This window comes from Camelus ferus, chromosome 16 (genome assembly GCF_009834535.1).
Source record: "Camelus ferus isolate YT-003-E chromosome 16, BCGSAC_Cfer_1.0, whole genome shotgun sequence".
NCBI classification, from domain to species: domain Eukaryota; kingdom Metazoa; phylum Chordata; class Mammalia; order Artiodactyla; family Camelidae; genus Camelus; species Camelus ferus.
This window is the reverse complement of record NC_045711.1, coordinates 26257043-26275638: the sequence shown is the minus strand read 5'-3', so window position 1 is coordinate 26275638 and position 18596 is coordinate 26257043. Positions and strand designations below refer to the sequence as shown.

Below are 18596 nucleotides of genomic sequence, written 5' to 3'. Positions count from 1 at the left end.
TCAGGGACCCCAAGGCCCCGTGCCGCTAAGGGGGAGTCAGGTTCGGACTCGTCAGATCCAAGTCCAAACACCTTCCACCCATCACACAGAGCCACAGAGGGGTGGGCTGCTGGCAGGCCAGGCATTGGGCATCTGGACCTCCAGCCCAATGGTGGGGGCGGGGTCCTGGCACCACATCCTGTCTGTGCTCACCCTACCACTTCCAGCTGCCTGGGTGTGGACAAGAATTCATCTTTCTGAGTTTCAGTTTCTCCATCAGGAGACACAGGAAGAGAAACAGCCACCTCGATGTCTTAAGGAATAAAGAAGATAGTAATTACGAAAACACTTGTTCTGTGTTTGGCCCAGAGTAAATGTTCTGCAAACACTCCTTTCTTTTTTCAACACCAAAGAGTGGGTGTCCCTGCCAGGGAGGGGGGCTCCACCATCCTCAGTGGTGGCTGATGTCCCAGGGAGCTAACTCTGCCCTAGGAGTCCAGATGGTGAAAATCATAAGACACCATTCTTTTGGCCTAAGATATGGAACAAAGCGAAGAAGACGAAGGCGCACATGTCAGGGACTGGGGCGGGGGTGACTTCAGAAAGGAGAGAACCAAGACAAGGCCCTGCAGGCTGGTCAGCCCACTGTGGGTGGGTGCAGCAGGGCCCCTCCCGCATGAATCTCTGCAGCTTCAGTCAGTGGGGCCGGGACCCCTGCTCCATCCCCTCACCCGAAGATTCAACCAGAATTGGGCATCCTTGGCTTTCAGGTAACGTTTAGCATTTGCGGCAAAGCCTCACTCTGAGCTTACCGCAGATGGATAACTCAAGAGAAGCTATAAGGTACATTTGGGGCCCAGGTCAATCGGCCAGGCTGCAGGGCACCCCCACCTCATCTCCAAGGTCCCTCAATCTCAATTTGTGACTGTTGGGGTGGTGAGTCTCCCTTAAACCCCATCCCTGCTGCTGATCCTCTCCGTGGGGGCCACCGGATGGGCAGCCCTGGGGGTGGACTGATGGCGGCTGGAGAGCAGGTGCAGACACGTGCCAAAGGCCCGCCCTGGCCCGCTGTCCCTCCGCAAGTCTCCTCGTGACCGCTGATGTTTCCATCGCGGAGGTGACGCTGCGTACTCGGCACGTCTCTCCATCACTCTTAACAGCTGCTGTGGGAGCACGCTGCCTTTACAAACGGCTGAAAGGGGGCCTCTTTTAGGGTGTGTATGGGGGAGTGGCCACCCCCTCCCCCCGTGCCTTGCTTCTGGGGTCCTAGCACCCCTCTGGAGGCGGCGGAGGGCGGAGAGGTCAGCGGGCACCCGTTTGCCAAGGAAACAGATTCCCCGCCCGGCGAAGGCAGCCAGCTCAGCTCTCAGTTTAACAAATGGGCGCATTCGCACTTCAAAGGCGCATTCATATTCTCCAGCAGCTTTCAAGAGCCCTTTGAATCGCGTTTTTAAAAACCCTCTGTTAGTTCCTGTCATCCCTCGTTTGTTTTAAAACAATAACATTCCCAGCCCCCAGTGATTAAATCCCTTCGATGTGGGCTGACTCCGAGCCAGAACTGTCGGAGGGTTGGGCGCTGCGCGTGCCCGGAGGCGCGCACGCGGGCACGCGCACTCTGCACCCACACTCCCGCCTCCCGTAAACGCGCTCGCTGGGCGAGGCGCTCCCACATCCGCGTTTGCCAGTTCATTCCTCAGGCTCTCCCGGGGGCGCCAGTCTGGAGCCGAATGGCTTTTTGCTTGGATGGGTTGATTCCAGAGGCTGCTGGAGATGATGACTTGGGGGAAGAAGAGAAGAGGGGGCTTAGCCTTTCCTGAGGATCCGGTGGGCTCGGAGCCCTGAACTGGGTGCTGTGCACCCCTCATCCCAAGTTATCCTCACCAGGAGGCCTAGCAGAAGCAAAGGCTCCCCCCCCCGCCCCAAGCCCCGGCAGTAAGGTCACACCCACCTCCCTTTTACTGAAAGGCAAAAGGCCCCTTCCTGTCTGGGTACCAGGACTTGGGAGGGAGACCCTATGCAGGACTCAGAGCGATGGTCCAGCCAGCAGGTTTTCCCTAATGGGCCGGCTGTTGCCCCACAGCAGTGGGGCTGGGAGTGTGTGCACTCCAGGAGCAAAGACTGATGGGAAAAGGATACTGGTGGGAATGGCAGTGTGTGTGTGTCTTTGAGTGTCTGTGTGCATCTGTGTGTATATCTAGGTATGTGTTTCTGTGTGTGTGTGTGTCTCTGTGTGTATGTCTATATGAGTATCTGAATGTGTGTGTATCTGTGTCTGTGTGTATCTGTCTGCATGTGCATTTGTGTGTGTGTGTTTATGTGCAAGGACAGATTTCCGTGTCACGAACACACGGGTGGGTAACACAAATCATTGACCTTGGACGAGTTACTTAGACTTTTTGCACCTCAGTCTCCTTAGCTGTGAATTGGGGATACATCTGTTGTGAAACTTAAATTAAAAAACATAAAGTGCCTGGCACATGCTATCGGAGAGACAGCTATTAATATTCTTGATCATATATGCAGGTGGGAAGATTACCCAGAGAGAAGAGTTCGTACCCTGTTGGCAGGTACCAGCAGCTCCTTTCAGCCTTAGTTCTAGGATTGTGCAGTACACAACTTGGACTACTGTACTCAGCAGCCCTGTTAGCCATCTTCTCAGTAAGAAAGGGATAATTGAGAATGGAGGACATTGGTAGAGAGAATCAACATTATACTGATGTCATTCTCTTAAACTTTTCCTCACTTTGAAAACACATACCTGAAGGATTTTTTTTAAACTAGACAAAGTGATTTGAAAGTTCACATTTAAAAAACCACCCAAGAATAGCCAAGAAAATTCTGAAAAAGAATGGTAAGCAGAGGAGACTAGCACAGATATTGAACTATATTACAAAGCTGCAATAATTAAAGTTGTGTGTCCTTGTCCAAACAGGCTGATGAAGCAATGGATGAGAGATCCTAGAAATATACCCCCAGTATATACGGGATATTGAAGAGAGGATTAAAGTAGAATTTCAAATCTGTGGGGAAATAGATCGATTATTCAACAAATGGCTTTGGAACAACCAGGAAGTCGTTTGGGGAAAAAATAAAGCTGAATCTCTTCCTCACATTTTACCCCAAAATAAATGCTAGAAGCATCAATTTTTTTAAACAAGAAAAATAAAGTTCTAAAAGAACTAGAAAAAAAGAAAAAAAAACCACAGAGGTTTAAAAATACACAATCTTGGCAAAGCAAAGAATTCGCCAAGTATTTTCTAAGTACTATCCAAACTCCAGAAAGTCGTAAAACAGATTGATACCTTGAACTATATAAAAATCTTGCATGGAAAAAACACCCATAAACAAAAAGCAATGAATGACAAACTGGGGGAAAATATTTGCAACTTCTATCATGGACAAAGAGCTCATTTTCCTGAAGTAAAAAATATTCCTATAAAGCAGTAAGAAAAAAGATGAACAAAGAGAAAAATGGGCAAAGGATATGAACCATTCACAGAAAAGAATTGCAAATAACTCTGAAACATACATAAAGATGCCGAACTTCAGGATAAGAGAAAGGGAAGGCAAATTCAATGAGATACCGTTTGGTTTTTTTTTTTCCTATCACTTCGGCCAAGATCTGGAAACATTATAAGACCCCAAGCTGCCAGCCTGCGGAGAACCGGGCATCGCACACAATGCTTTGGGGATTGTACCTGGTAAGATATCTAGGCAGAACAATTTGGCAATTCTCTCAGAAGTAAAAATGCCCTCCACACCCCATCCACCAACTCTTCAAGGAATTTCTCCACCACACACACACCTGTGCATGGGTGAAGTGACAGCATTTCAAAGCCACACTGTGTTTTGTAACAGCAAAAGCCTGGAATTGAACTGAATGTCTGTCAAGAGGGCGCTGGTTAAAGAAATGATTGCACCACCAAACAATAGAATTCTCCACAGCAGAAGGCTCTGGAACACATTTTGAGACCTACTGTTAAGTGAAAAAGCAAGGTGCAGAACAGGGTGTGTAATCGGCTATCACTTGTGCACAGGTTTTTTTCTTTTTTTCCTTCAAGGACAAAAATAGATTTGCTTTGTACAGGCATAGGTTTTTTCTAGGGGGCTCACATAAGAAACTGGGCTCAGTGATGCTTTAGGGAGGAGAAGTGGGCGGCCCGGGGCTCAGGCAGGGAGAAGACTCACTTTTTACTCTATGCCTTTTTGTCACTTTTATGTGATGCCCCGTAAGTATGGATTCCTTATAGTCAGATACGTGCACGCATGTGCAAACACGTATGTGAGCAGGCAGGGTGAATCACGGGCAGCCCCGCTGGCGACATGGGAAAGGACTGGCCGTCTGTGTGCATGGGACACAGGGGTGTGGCGTGGCTGGGGGTCCCTGACCACCAGAGCCTGAGCTTCTTGAAGGAAAAGCCGCCTTCAGGGATGGACAAGAGCCCTCAGTCCTGGGCTTCCTTCTTATTTCACAGAATGGGCAAGTGCCTTTCCCTCCGTATTCCCACTAAATACCCCCATTGTCATCCTTCTCCTCCAGGCTCAATGGCCCCACACAGAAGCGTATCTCAACTTCAACCTCTCCCCCTCTCCCCTTCAGCCCCCAGCACAATAATGTCATCTTTCTCTGGAGAGCCCCCATCTCTCCTGGGATTTGCCTTCCCAGTCAGCCCAGGCCTGGGAACCGCACTCCCCTGGAGCCAGATGCTCACTGGCTGGGGGTGCCAGCCAGGGTGAAGACCTCCACCCACCACCTAATTGGCCAAAAGGTGTCCATGTGCCCTCCAGAGCCAGTGTCACAGAGCACAGGGTCTGGTCCAGTCCCCATCCCAGCTCTGAAACACCCCAAAGTCTCCCCCTTTTAGTGTTCCCTTTTGGGTGCCCAGGAGCTGCTGCACCACCGGGAGTGCCTCTGGAAAGCGTGGGAAGGCGGTCGAGGTTGGGATGCTTGCAAACTTCTCACCTCACCATCCCCTGGCTCTGCACCGTCACCTTTGTCCTGGATTGACCTCTGCAGCTCCCTAACTGGTTCCCTTCCTGGAGCTGACTGGTGGCCACAGACCTGAGCAGGCTGCGCCCCCGGGCAGAGGAAGTAGGGGACCTGGGCAGACCCCTCTCAACAAGCCCCACTTCTCCCTATGCTTCTATTCTTGCGGGCTTTATTTCATAATGACTTCTGGGACTTTCCACAGGTGAAGGGCTTTACGTCTGTCTTCTTAGTTGACCATCACAAGAACTTCTCAAGGAAGGTGCGATTCTACAGATGAGAAAGCTGACAGTCGGGAAGGTTCCACCATGTGAACTGCTACAAAGACGTAAACCCAGACCTGGCAGATTTCAAAGTTTCAGATCATTCCATGGGTGACAAGGGGCTTCCCTCAGCTGTCCCAGCTTCACGCCCCGACCTGTGGCCTCATGGGTGGTAAGTGAGGGCTGGTGGCCTCTCTCAGGACTTTGAAGCCACAAGCAGGGGCCACGTGGGTTGTGTGGCAGGGGTATTTGTACCCCAGCTTCCAATGTCACAGCCCAGAACTAGATCCCAGCGCAAGGGTGGCACAGGCGGGCTGGCTGGGCATGAGCCTTGCGCGTGTTGGAAGGATGATGGAGCAGAACCTCCCAGGGGAGACTGGTTCACCTAAAGGAGGGAATTTCGGGGGACGGGCTCGTCGGGTGCAGGGAGAGGAGCCTGGGAGTAAGGGAGGCCAGAGAAGTCAGAAGATGAACAGATGTGGGCGGGAGGGGCCAAGTAAAATGAGGCAGGGGTCCAAGCCCCAGGAGCTTCTTGGGAAGGAGAGGATGACCCGGGGTCCCCATCCCACAGCTCTGCTCACCGCTTAAAGCCCCCAGGTGCCACCTTTTCCCAGGCGTCTGGTTTGAAGGTCCCCATGGGAGAAGAGAAACTGGGTTTCAGTTCCAGTTCCTGCGACAACAAAAGTTTGATCAGGAGAAGAGGGACCTCCGGAGCCTTGTCCATCAGTGGAAGAGATTCCAGCCCCCGCCCCAGAGGCTGCTGGAAGGACCAAGTTCAGAGCACAGTGCTTGGCACCTCCGGGATGCTTGTTCTGCCATGCGGACCTTTGGAGGTGATCAGATGGGGAGGAGATGGGGAAATGGGGACAAGGGGCACTAACCACACCCTACCATTCCCCGTAACTTGGAGCCACCCCCTTACGGAGGAGCGTAGTCTCCTGAATGTCCCAATCTGAGTCTTCCAAATTCAGCTGCCTCACAGCCACGCCAAGCGAGCTGAAGGACCAAGTCTTGCTTAGGGATGGCTTGTAGACAGATCCCTGAGCAAAGGCTCAGGCCCAGAGTAGGGACAACTGGAGATGAAGGAGGTTTTGCATAATGCCATCAATTCCTCTTCCTCCAGAACCCAAGTCAGGGAGATGCTAAGTCTGGGAGCTGCCTGGGCAGGGGCTCAGGAATAGGGAGCAGGGAGCAGGGACCAGGAAGAGCTCCCATGCATGGGCCTGTTTGAGTCCCCCCACCCCCGTCCCCAGAAGAAATGCTCTGGGAGCACACACAGCCGGCAGGTGCTAGCAGGCAGAGGACCCCGGCTCCCCAGCTGGTCCTCTCCCCCACCACCTGCATGCCTAACATGGTCTGCCTGCTCCTCCTGCCCCGCCAGGCATCCAGGGCATTGCAGCCCCCTAGCCCCTTAGTCCCTCCCCTCCGGCTTCTGCCTCTCCCCCAAATGAGATGCTAATTTATACCCCTTCCCTGTCTCCTGGCAGATGCCTGGCCCAGCTCAGCCCCAGTGCTGCCTGCATGCCAAGTGCTTCATTAGCCAGGGAAGAAGGCTCTCGCCCTCCTTCATCTAATCCTCGCCAGTGACCTTCAGGAACCAGGCACCTTCCGATGTCGAGGGCCTGGGAGGGCGCGACAGTCAATTATGCCTCGACCTCTACAGCTGCTGCCAAATGGATTTCTTGCTTGGAAAAACGTGTTCAAAAAGCATCTAATGGAACAGATCATCAATCTGTTTGAATACACATCTAATCTGATTAGGAGGGACCTAGCCACCAGGGTAGCCAGTGCAACAGAGCCCCACATATGGCCCTGGAGGACGCTCAGTGAGCAGGGCGGGGCGGGGCGGAGCGGCCCAGACTAGGGAAGGAGGGGTGTGTGTTCCAAGCCCTAACCCCAGCCAGCTTGGCCCACTGTACACCCAGCCAGAAAGTCACAGCCCTGCCTGTTGTCCCTTCAAGGCTCAAGTGTGTGCTCTGTAACATTTCCTGAGGTCCAACTCCACCGCCCTGGAACTTTTAGAGTTGCCTCCCTGATGGCACACAGGACGCACACCAGAGCCGCATGGTGACCCCTACGCTCATGTGTCATCCGAGGGAAGATGGGGACGGGGTCCCCTCACCTCCCTGACCCCAGAGCTTGGCAGCGAGTCTGGCATGCAGGACGGCCCAGAGCCATGAATGAAAAAGCAGACAAGTAAACTAAACTTGCTGTTGAACTTGGCCTGGTCACCTCCCTCTTGAGAGCTGACATTCCTCTAAATTCCCTGCCAGCTCTGCAAGCTCCGAGTGGTAACGCGGGTTATGACCGGGGGCCCTGGAGGGGGGTTACTGGGATTTGAATCTTGGCTTGGCTACACACCAGCTATGTGACCCTGGACATCTCTCTGTAACCCCTCCACATCTCAGTGTCCTCCGTGGAGAAATGGGGTAATAGTAGCGCCTCCCTCCTATGGACAGGGACAAGTGGTCTGGCAGCACCCGGCACAGCCTGAACCGCACAGGTACATTATGCCAAAGAATCCCCAGCCTTGCGTGGAAAAAAGATGGTTCTCATTTCTGATGGGTTTATTTCGCAGTTAACAGAGGGGAAGGGGGCCCTGTCATACATTTCAGCTGGAGGGTTCAGAGATTAAACTTACACCATTGATTAGAATGCTTTTGCCTAACGGTGTTATTATCATTTTAGTGTATTCAGATTCATTGGAGCCATAAAAGTGGCGATAATAAAATTTTCACCAACACCTGGAACCCCTCCCAGGAAGCTCCATCATGCCCTGCCGATGACACCCATCTTCCCCTCTGTGACCGTGAGGCGGGTCGCCTGCTTGGAGCAATTCTCCAGTTTCACAGCCGGGACGTGAGATCCCCAGAGATGAAGGGGTTGCCAAAGCTCAGCTTTGGGGGTCAGTTGGCTGGCCGGGCTTCAGGGGCTCCACCGAGACCTGTCCCACCTGGCATCTGTCACTCCCCCAGGTGATTCTCTTGAAGATTCCTCGGCAGGTGAGCTCTCTCCATCACAAGGGTACCACTCTCAGCCTGGCCCCAAAGCTCTGGTGATGGAGAGACATCTGCCTCCCACAGGCCTAGAGAAGCCGAGAGCAAAGGCTGGTGGGCTCAGGGATGCTTCCGAGAACCCACAGCGTGGGGGTCCCCAGTGTCTACCTTGGCCAAGGACGGCCCCACCAGACACAGGGCATGGAAGGGACGTGCTGAGAGCAGTGGACAGTGGTCCCAAGGGTAACCCCCTTTTCTACCACTTTCCTACCCTTGAGGAAAGCCATGACCTCAAGGAAGACAGTGCACTGGGCCTGAGGACGGGGAGACAAAAAGTGAGGGAAGGTGGGGGCTGGTGGAAGGTCTCACTCAGCATCAGCACCGACTTCCTAACACTCATGAGAAGGGGCTGGGCTGGACACCCGGAATGCTGGGGGCCTCACCACCCCCAGATGGGCGTCTTCCACCGGTGGCTTCCTCCTGCCTCCCTTTCCCTCGCATCAGTGCAGCCCTGGGAGATGGGAAGGAAAGAGGAAGTATTTGCTGAAGGTCTAATGCCTGCCCATCTCCCTGTGTTTTCTCATTTAATCCTCCCTGGCCACCTCCAGGGAGAGTCATCATCCCTGCCCTTTGAGTTCTCGCATCTGAAGCTCAGGGAAGAAGGGCATGAGGTGACCCGAGAATCAGAGCTGGGTTTTGAACCCAAGACCCCCTGCCCTCCTGCCAGGCCTCTGATCTCCCCCGAGGTCAGCGCAGCCGCAACCTGGATCACAGGAAAGGAGTCTTCGGATGGGCCTGGCGGGAGGGGGAGCCCCAGCACCGAGCCCGCCTTCACGCAGAGGCTGAGAGATGGAACCTGCCGCCGGGAAGAGCACACATTCATCAGGCTGGTGACCCCGGTGTACTGGCGCTTTGTGGCGTGTAACAAAGACTGCCGAGCAGAAAATTGGAGTTCAATTTGCCGTCCGTCCCGTGCAGCGCTCAGCCCATTCCAGTCCCTGGCAGGCACCTCTGTGCTTCATCATAAATAATAACACCACGCGGCTAGATGGCCCTTTCCGCAGTTACAGGCCCCGAGCAATTTACAAGCTGGATTATACACAGAGGCCTGCACACGCCCGCCTGCCGGCAGCGCGCGCATCCCCTCCCCAGACACTTGCACGGGCACACGGGCCACCCTCCCTTCCTGCTGCCACCCACCTGGGAGTCGGGCCCAATCTGGAGGGAAACAGCCCTCCTGCAGCCCTGATGCCCGATGCCGGCTCAGCTCCTGCCCCGACCGCCCTCCTTGTCTCCTTTACTGGTCCTGGTCGTCAGCAGAAAGCCCGCAGGCCTGGCAGACAGAGACCAAGTTCTCGCTGCCTCTGCTGGACCAAGTGCACGTGCCACTGTCTCTCTCTTTCCTCCTGTTTTAGAAAGACATTCTGGATCTCCTCCGAGGACCTCTGTCATCACACAAAACCCAGTTTCTCCCCTCTGAACATCTCAGGGGAAGGTAGTAACTGAGACCCACCACTGCAACCTCCTATGCAACAGATGAGATGCCCGGGGGTCCCCCATGAGCTGCTGCGCAGAGACCGAGCCCAGGGCTCCGGCGCCCGTTCACTGCCCCGGAGAGCCCACCTGAGGGTCGGGGCAGACTGGGCGGCTTCCTCTGAGCAGGCCTGGAGACCTTCCAGCAGGCAGGGGCTTCGGGGCAGAGGACACAGGGGGCTTCCAGTTACATTTCTCCCTCTTCCCATCTAAAAGGAGAGCCCAGGTCACATGCTGTATGATTCATGTATATGAAACACCCAGAGGAGGTCAAGCCGCAGACAGGACAGAGATTGGTGGCTGCCAGGTGGTCGGGAGAAGGGGGCATGGGGAGTGACTGCTTAATGGGAATGGGGATTTTGGAGTTAAGGTCAGGTGGTAGATGTGTAACATTGTAAATGCGCTCAATGCAACTGAATTGTTCCTTTCAAAGTGGTTGATTTTCTGTTGAGTCTTATCTCAACTGACCAAAAAAAAGTAAATCTGGGTACAAGGTCTTTCCCTGTCTCCCTGCTTCCACTCACCCCCTCCAGCCCTCCCATTCCACCCTCTCTGCCCCCAGCCCCATACGGTCCTTAGGAGGGAGACTGGAGAAGTTCTAAGTGCCCCTTCGCATCCTGAGAAGTCGCCTGGCTCCACCTTCACCTCCTCCCTGCGCTCCCCCGACGTGATGCTCACGGCCTCCCCCAGTTCAGGCCAGGGGCCCACTCTTTGGGTTATGGAGGGTGGGCTGGGTTTCCAGGTAGTCTCACAGGCACAGGGTTAAACGCCTGTACTGGTGGCAAGTGGACACCCTGGCCGCTGCCCAAATTGACGGGCTGTTTGGAAGTTAGCTCTGCAGGTGGACCACGGGGTTTGGGTCCCACTTCTGCTTACGAACTCAGTCGGCACCTGAGTTTTCTGAGCTGTTGCTTCCTCAGTGCACAAGGGGAGTCCTGCAGCACCTCCCTTGCCGGGTTTTTTAGTAGGATTAACTGTGACAGAACTTAAAAAACCAGGATCAATTTTTCTTATTTTCTGGCCTTGAGCTCCGGACCCCAGGTACATTCTCTTACTCTCAGCACACAGCAAAGCGTAAGTTGCGAACTATTAACCACCCCGTGGGTCAGAGCAGGGAAGGCATTGGGGCGGGGTGAGTCCCTCCCCCGTCTGGTGCCGGGGATGTGGCCAGGTGGCGTTGCAGGTAAACACCACGAGTGAGCTTTCTCAGTCCTTCCACAGAACCCAAGGCTACCGAAAGCCAACCCAGAGCGTGAATTCCGAGGATGAGGAGGGGAGAAGGTAGGCTCAGGGAAGAAGGTGTGGGCGAGTAGGTGGCCCCATATGCGGGGGGGGCAGGAGGTTGAACATGACCGCATGAGGCTGTCCTGCCCCCTGTCCCAGGATGCAGCTGCCCCCGCTTCCCGCCTGGCCCTGGGCTGGCTGCCTCTGCTCATGTGCCCTGGTGGCAGGTGGCTGTTTCAGACGGCAGCCTGGCCAGCTGGCCTGGAGAAGCAGAGGTAGGCGGCTGAAAGGAGGGGAGTGGTGGGGAGGGGCAGAGACAGGCGGCAGACCCCCACCCCTGTTTCCGGGGGCTGCGTTCATTATCCCCTCATGCCACCCCCCTGCGCCTCTTCATTCAGTCCCTTTGAAAACTTACAGCCCATCTGCTGTGTGTTAAAGGTGGCCGGACCAGAGGCTGCAGGAGGAAGGGTTCTCTGTATGGCTTTTGGAGAGAGTCCAGCCTCCAAACTGTAAGATGCTGCTTTTGATTTAAGCCACCGACTTGGTGGCACTTTGTTACCGCAGCCCTCAGATACTAATACACCCGTTCAAGTGTCCCCCCTACAAAAGCCAGCGCTCAGCAGAGCCCGCCACCCGCTCTGTGCAGGTTTCACAGCTGCTCCTCCAGTAGAAGCGAGCCCCCTTTGTGTTCACTGAGCCACACTCGTAACTCCCTAGGGGCCCCCATCTTTCGAATGCCTCCCCTGGACTCTAAGCTGTGAGAGGACACATCTCTGTCATTGTGGGCCTTCAGTCCCTTACCTGGTTCCTGGCATAGAGCAGAAACTCGATAGTGAACTAAGAATGAAAGGAATTCTCTTGTTTCCAGAGGCTGCCCCACCCCCGCCCCATCACTTCCCATCCTCACTGGTCACCTCTCTACGCGCAGGCCTCAACGTGCCCTCCGGACCCCACAGCAGTGTCGGGTCAGCTGCTCTGCCACGGGGCCCGAGCTCTGCTAACGGTGACTGACAACATCCCGTGTGCCAGGGACCTCACGGCGGCAGGATTGGCATGCTGGCAGGAGGCACCGGACTGATTGATGGCCCTGCACAGCCATTTCCAATTCATTCCCCGGAAGCCGGGCCTTTCTGGGAAGGAGAGCAGAGCGGCCCCTCCACCACCCACCCACGCACATGGTCTCCCCTCCTTCCCGGGATCAAAGCCCCTGCCTTTCCCCTGGTGATGGGGGCATAGCCGGGGAGAGGATGTTTAGCTTTCCTTGGGCTCGGAAAGTAGATGAGATGTTCTCTGTGCTCCCCCTTTTCCTGCAGGGACACCCTCATCCAGGGAGAGCGATCTGGGAGTTGCATCCTTGCTGCCCTCTGCCTTCTGGCTCAGCTGTAGACGTGACCCCCAGCCAGGGTCCCACACCCCTGGAGCCAGCCTATCCTCGGTTATGAGGACCTGGTGTCTCTGTGCTCCATGTGTGTGATCCCTGAGCCTATTGTACAGAAAGGAAAACTGATGCTCCAGGCCATGAAGCGTCTTATCCCAGGTGACACAGGTGGCCAGGGTGGGCTCTGGGATTTGAACCCAAGGCTGTCTGTGCTCAAAGTCCATGCTCCTTCTACCGAAACACCTGAAGTGGGTCAGAAAGGCGAGGGAGGCACTCTGTCTTAACCACCCATGAGCCTCAGGGAGGCAGGGGCAAGAGTTCCAGCTCCCACCATGAGCGTACTGCTCCCACCATGAGGACACTGCTCCCGTGGATGTGGACTGGCCTGGGGTCCCAAGGGAAAGGCCAGGGTCAGGCCCCGAAACAGGGGCCAAACCATCACACAGGGTACCTGGTTGGGGCTAAGAGACATACTTCTCCAGGACCAGTGTGACCTTGGGCAAGCCAGGCTAGCACTCCCGGCCTCAGCTGCCCTGTAGGTCTTGGCCACACTCATCTCTGCCCCTCCATCCCTGGGGTGCCTAGGGTAAGTGAGGGACAGCCCCGGGGGCAAGAATCCAAGAGGGGTGAGGGTCTCATCACCAGAAGGGTGAGACCCAAGAGAGGCTCCTGTGGGGAACTGACACGAGGAGAGGGTGGGCTCCAGAAGCCGCTCTCAAAGGGCGAAGGTCAGGATGTCCCAGGAGACCTCTGCTCTCTGTCCGGCTGTGCCCGGGTGTGCGGAGCAGCAGGGCCAGCTGGGAGCTGTGGCTTGGCCGTGGGCAAAGTCCGCGTGGGAAAGGGGAGGTTTACAGGAAGCCTACAAGTTACCGGAAAGGACAATAAATTAATATAACAGGGCTGTTTGGCTGGTGACAAGGGATAAACCATGTGGTCCAAAAAAGCCCCATGTGAGATTGTCAACAGGATGAATGTAAAGGCAAGACGGAGGAAAGAACAGAGAAGAGGCCGGGGGAGGGCGAGGAGGTGGGGGAGGGCCGGCTGGGCCTCCTGACCTTCCTGTCATCTCCCCTCTGCCTCTCGGCTCCCCCTTCCCTTCCCTCAAATCAGCGCACTCAGCATCAGGACCAGAGGCTTCTCTCCAGATACCCCTTCCCGTCCTAGGGCTCGCTGCCTCCCAGCTGTCACGGGCCCCTCCATCCCCAGTGCCCACGAAGGCCCCCACCTCCTCCCTCGAGTTTCAGTGCCCTTGACGCTGGTCTCACACAAATGCTCTTGGCTCTCGGTCATAATGCAGGGTAAGCATTTAATTCATTCATTCATTCATTCACTCAACTTGCAAATTCAGCAACTTTTTTTGGAGCATCTGCTACGTGCGGGGAGATAGCACGGTGAGTCAGAAGGAAACCTCTGCCCTCCAGTTGCTCACAGGCTCCGGGGGAGATGATGAGCCCTTGGACGGTGGGATAAACGCACACTAGACGGAAGCCCATGACACATCAGGTCTACACACAGGCTCAACTCGCCCGCCAGGCCTGGAGGGACCAACAGGGAAGGTGGTCTGGCAGCATCCTGAAGGGAGAGCAGGACGTGTGCCAGGCAGGGGGCTGTCATGGGTAGACGGTGCCATGTGTGCAAAAGCCAGGAAGCTTGAGAGAACAGGGGCCTCTGGGCAGGTGTTTCAGTAGGAGGGAGCGGGGATGGGGGCTGCAGGGCGGGAGGAGAGGAGGCCGGGAGCAGGCCTGTGCAGGGTGAACTAGGATTCAAGCCCTGGTTTCTCCAATTAGGAGCTGTATGACCTTGGGCAAATCACTTAGCCCCTCTGAGCTGATCTCCTTATTTGAGGAGGATGAGGGGAGGACAATAGCCCCTGTCTCACAGAACTGGGGGGAGGGAAGAATGAGACAGTGCAGAGGTACCTCCCAGCCCAGCTTCTGGTTTTTGTATGGGGAGGCTCTGGGTCCCAGAGAATAAAGGGCTAATAAATTGTGTTAAGAAGTTTGGATGTCATCCTGAGGGCGGTGGAGAGGTACTGAAGATTCTGAGTGTGTGTGTGTGCGTGTGTGTCTGCACTGGGGGCTTGTTAGGGTGGCAGGGTCAGCCCAAGCGCCACCCCGACCCTCTCCCAATCTAGTCTCTTTGGCTCCCTGTTTCCCAAAGGAGAGTGAAACACAGTTAGAAGAGAAGATGAAGAAGCTGGGGATGGTCTGGAATGACCCTTAATGAGGATGGAATAAAGGACCTGCACCTTCTCAGTCCAGACCGTCTCAAGGTCATGACTCATCTCACTGACCCTTCCTGCTCAGTGAACACCAATTATGGGCGAGGCCCTGGAACACAAAGACGGAGACGAGGCCCTACCTGGAGGCCCTGCAAGCTGGCTGGAGAGATAGCATTCTAGCAGGAAGGCATCCAGAGCAGAGCTAACTGCGGGCGTGGGAACCAGGTGCAGTGGGTCCCTGGATTAGCAGGGAAGTCAGGGGGCTTCTTGTGAGTCATTCTCTCATGGATTAATCCAATGACTCTGGACTGTCAGCTCTGCACCGGCCGCCACGCGATGTGTTGGGACAGAGTGGGGACTGTGCCATCTTGGAGCTCAAGAAGGGACATTTGCAGTTTTCTCTGTCCCTTCTGCAGCATGGCAGGGCAGGGATGGAAGGAGGTAAGAGCCGATGCCATGAGTCCATCTGGGGCTGCTGTGTGGGAGTCTGGGGAGAGATGGAGCTCCAGGGAGCAATACCTCCTTTCGGAGACTTCACTTCCTTTCAGTCCTAGGGGGAGAGTGCTTCCCTGTCCAGAGAGATGATGCTGAGCAGAGAGGAGGTGGTTTGGAGTGGACCCTGGTGGGGGCAGTGGTGGGTGGAGAGAACGAGGAGGAGCTATTTTGGAGGCAGGATGGAGAAGGTTCTTTGCTTGTCTGACAGAGAAGGTCAGTGGTGATGGTGCCGATTCCTGAGACTCAAACCCTGGAGCAGGAGCTGGTTTAGGGGAAGGATGGTGAGTCCAGTTTTGGGTGTGTGTGGCCTGTCGGATATCCAGGTGGGTGTCCAGGTGGATATCCAAGTCTGGAACCCAGGGATGGAGAAGGGGCGTGGAGCTGTCGGTAGACAGGACAGGGAGAGCGATGAGGAAGGGGATCTGAGCACTGCTGAGTGTGTCTCCAAAGCCTCAGGGGCTCTTCTCCATCCTGAGCCCCATGGCCGCTTGATGGTCCGTGCACGCACCACGGAAGAACTAACTCGTATTAAGTGCCTGCCTCATGCCAAGTCGTCCCAGGAGCCTCAGACGCACCTCTCGCCAAATCCGCACGACAAACTTCCAAGGTCATTACTGCTCTTCTAACAGATGGGGAAGCAGCGGGGCAGTGAGGGTGAGGAGCTGCCCAAGGTCACGTGGCATGAGAGGCAGAGGAGGGACTCACACCCACGTCTGGCCAAGTCCAGCGCGTGGGCTCTTGTCCGCAGGAAACATCCCACCTGGTGAAGCCCCGGTGAACAGGGAGCTGCCTGAACAGTGTTCTTCCGAGGGAGTTTAAGAATCAAGAGGGTACACCGGAGGCCCCAGCCCTCACAGAGGGGCAGGGCTTCGGGGGCCACCTCCGTAGGGAGCCCCGCAGCTGCCTGGCAAGTACAAAATCACCCCTGTGCTCAGAGTCCACAGGGGTGGCCAGAGGAAGGGCCCCAGCAGGGATGGCGGGGGCCCCTCTGCCTCCTTCCCTCACAGTCCTGCTCTTTCTTGCTCTTTGCCTGCGTCCTCCAGCCCCCATGCCTCCCCCAGCCTCAGCTGACTCTCGGACACTGCAGAGCCGTCATCCGCAATGGCCGATCAATCTCTCTGTGGCTCACCCACTCAAAACACATCATTTATCCCCTCAAGGTCGAAGCTTTTATTTCCGGGTGAGAAGACGGGGTAAGAGGAGCGTCCCTCTGGCCGGGCCCCGTCCCAGATAACTTATGGGCCCATCAGTACATCCATCTGCTTTGCACCGAGGCACAGATGCAGATGGAAGCAGCTGGAGGAGGAGTCCTCACCCCTGCCCCTCTGCCTCCTTTGGGGTCTCTGAACTGCCCCCAGGTTTGGCAGCTGCCTTGGTGGCTCCCATGGGCCTTGATGAGTGTTTTCTCTCTTTCTTGAGTCCTCTTAGACGATTCTGACTGCTTGAGCCATCTGGAAGTAACTCCTTTTGGGCACTTGGCTCTCTTTTTAGTCAAAGGGACAAAATATTTCTCTGTCCAGAAGAAAGATGATTCTGGGGAGAGAGGACGTGGCTTAGCTTGTAGCGAAAAGCGCTGACGAGTAGGCACAAGGGTGACTTACAGTGAGTGATGAGGATGGAGGCAGCTGAAGTGTAGCAGAAGGAAGACTGAGCTGGAATGCGGAGAGATTTCTTTTGGGCCTGTGCCACCACTTTGAGCTGAGAAACTCTGGAAAATTCACTCCACCCCTCCGTGCCTCAATTTTCTTGTCTAAAAATGGAGGTAGCAATGTCAGGAGGAAGGGTGGTGTGATCATCAAATAAGACACGGTAGGTGGCTGGCCTAGAGAAGGCTTTTGATAAATGACAGCTAGTTAGGTTGGTGTCCTGGGCTGAACAGCGTGCCAACCCCTCCCCCCCAAATTCATGTCCACCTAGAACCTCCGAAGGTGACCCTAACTTGGAAATAGGGTTTTGTCTGTGTAATGAGTTAAGATGAGGTCATACTGGGTTAGGGTGGGCCTTACATCCAATGCCCGGTGTCCTTATAAGACCACAAGAAGGCCATGTGCAGACAGAGGCAGAAGGGGGAGGTGTGTGACCACAAGCCAACGGATGTTAAGGATGGCCGGCCACCACCGGAAGCAGGGAGAGAGGCAAGGCACAGATTCTCCTCTGTGTCCCCCGTATCCCAACACCCATCTGAATATTCCTCAGAGCCACAAGCCAGCCCTGTGCCCTCTCCTTTCATCTCTGACCCAGGGTCCGTCTGCCCCATCCTCGGTGGCCTCCTGGCCACCAGTCATTTGCTCGATCTACTCCATTAAAGGGATTTCTAACCATGTGCTTCCTGTTTAAGTTCCTTCTATGGCACCCCAATGCATGTGGGATAAAATACTGCTTAACAAGAAATATAAAACCCTTTCTGTCACTAAGCCAGACACACGATGAGCGTCCTGGAAATACTGGTGAAACGGAAGGACCTAGCAACTGTGGTTTCCTACCCGACCACACAGCCTGACCCCCGGGTCTCCACTCCTGTCAGCCCACTGCCTGGCTCCCACCCACCCACCTCCCTGGGCACCACGACCTCAACCCCACAGCGGGGGTGACGTCTCCATCTCTGCGCTGTAACCTCCATCGTGTTGCCTTAGAAGGATCTCATTATGCACTTCTGTCTCTGTCTAGACCAGTAGTCCTCAACTTGAGGAGGGGAGATCCCACCCCAGAGGACACCTGGCAATGTCTGAAGACATCTGTGGTTGTCACAACTGGAGGGAGGGGCAGAGCTATCAGGATGGAGTGGGTAGAACCAGGAATGCTGCAACACATCCCACAATGCACAGGACAGCCCCCACGACAAAGAGGGATCTGGCTCAAGACGTCAATGGTGAGATGCTCTGGTCCGGACCTGAGCAGGGTCCCCACATCCCTGCATTCCCCTGCTCCAAGGCTGCCCGGGTGCCTGCCATGTCGGAGTGCCCTCAACACACGCTAGCTGAGTGAACAGCCCCATGCTCCTCCCCAGCCCTACGGTAAAATCCAATCACTTCTCTCAACCGGAGGGAGGCTGCTGGCTGTCTCCCAGCCCCCAGAATCAGGTGCCGGGGAAGGAGGCTGCTGAGACCCTGGCCTTCAGAGAGGCTGCTTCCACCAGGAGCCAGGGCAGATGCCACCAATCCACCTAACAAGTTGCCAGGGCTGTGAGAATGTTGCCAGACAATGAAATTGCCCTCCTTAGCCAAGCGGACTGCCAGGCTGATGAGACAACAGGCCTGTTAATTAGCCTGTAATGGGACAATTTTTCTGAGGAAAGAGGAGGTTGGGGGCCCTCTCCTGTCCTATCAGAGGTGGAGCTTGAGGCTGGGCATTGTCACTTTCCAGAGAGGGAGGATGGCTGCCTGTCACCGTAGCTGCAGCTCTCGGGGTTGGGAGGTCAGAGGTCTGTCTTCAGTCCCACCCGGGCTTCCCGAGGGTGGGGGACAGACCAGTGGACTCTGTGGCCTCAGCCCAGTGGTTTGCCCAGATGAGCACTTAATAA

General features: G+C 55.3%; 1 protein-coding gene across 3 annotated transcripts in view; it reads right to left on the bottom strand.

Annotated features, from left to right (window-relative positions):
• SDK2 (sidekick cell adhesion molecule 2) overlaps positions 1 to 18596 on the bottom strand; it is a 246430-nt gene that overhangs the window by 130830 nt on the left and 97004 nt on the right. Inside the window, exon 1 of one of the 3 annotated variants that reach the window (XM_032456929.1) lies at positions 9574 to 9580. The exons of the other annotated variants lie outside the window; for them this stretch is intronic. The gene's annotated coding sequence lies outside the window, so the exon portion shown is untranslated. Of the gene's footprint in view, positions 1 to 9573; positions 9581 to 18596 lie in introns of those variants that run through there. 3 annotated transcript variants of the gene reach the window in all.